This window comes from Gavialis gangeticus, unplaced genomic scaffold, assembly GCF_001723915.1.
Source record: "Gavialis gangeticus isolate Ggan-Ray unplaced genomic scaffold, GavGan_comp1, whole genome shotgun sequence".
NCBI lineage: Eukaryota > Metazoa > Chordata > Crocodylia > Gavialidae > Gavialis > Gavialis gangeticus.
In genome coordinates this window covers 171,685,818-171,686,567 of record NW_017729022.1, presented here as the reverse complement: position 1 = coordinate 171,686,567, position 750 = coordinate 171,685,818, and the positions used below count along the sequence as shown (strand labels likewise).

The following is a 750-nucleotide window of genomic DNA, read 5'->3' as shown; positions in this document are numbered from 1 at the left end:
GGCTAGGGTCTGGAACCAACTTCCAAGAGAGGTGGTGCAGGCTCCTACCCTGGGGGTTTTTAAGAGGAGGTTAGATGAACACCTTGCTGGGGTCGTTTGACCCCAGTACTCTTTCCTGCCATGGCAGGGGGTCGGACTAGATGATCTGCTCAGGTCCCTTCTGACCCTAGAAACCATGAAACTATGAAACATGCCAGTATTTACCAATGATTACTATTTTTTGTCTCTGTTCAGGGTAAGAACAGTCTATGCTGTGTTTGTTTGTCCTGCTTCCAGGCTTGCCTGCTGCTCAGCTGCCCAGGCTACAGTGTGCAAGATTTAAAAATGCAGAAAAATGACGAATGTTCAGATATTTCAGTAAGTAGCTGCTTGGACTATGCTTCATTGACTCTTTTCAAAGATGATATATGCAATATTCCATTTTTATGTTTTGTTTATATACCCACATTTTTTTAGTTCACTGTGTTTCGCTGCGTGGGCTTGGTATACTCTCCCATCCAGATACAAAGGAGCACAGTTATTTCTGGGGGCTGGGCAAGAAATCAAATGGCTGACTTTTGGGCAGTCTGTTCACTTTGTCCAGCAGGTAAAGCAAAATAATAAAAATGAAGTTTTGGTATTAGAGTACTGTATTTTTCTAATGATTATAATAAAAATCTCATGCATTTCCCTTTTTTGGCTGTCTGCCTTCTGGTGGCTGCCCAAAGAGCTGAGCTGCTGGATCCCAGACTGGACCAGGTGCCTATTCCT

At 43.5% G+C, this 750-nt stretch overlaps 1 protein-coding gene across 2 annotated transcripts in view; it reads left to right on the top strand.

Annotated features, from left to right (window-relative positions):
• TLR5 (toll like receptor 5) overlaps window positions 1-352 on the top strand; it is a 71,957-nt gene extending 71,605 nt beyond the window's left edge. For both annotated transcript variants that reach the window (XR_002097087.1, XR_002097089.1), the window contains one exon: window positions 235-352. The gene's annotated coding sequence lies outside the window, so the exon portion shown is untranslated. The remainder of the gene's footprint in view (window positions 1-234) is intronic.
• The last annotated feature ends 398 nt before the right edge of the window (window positions 353-750 follow it).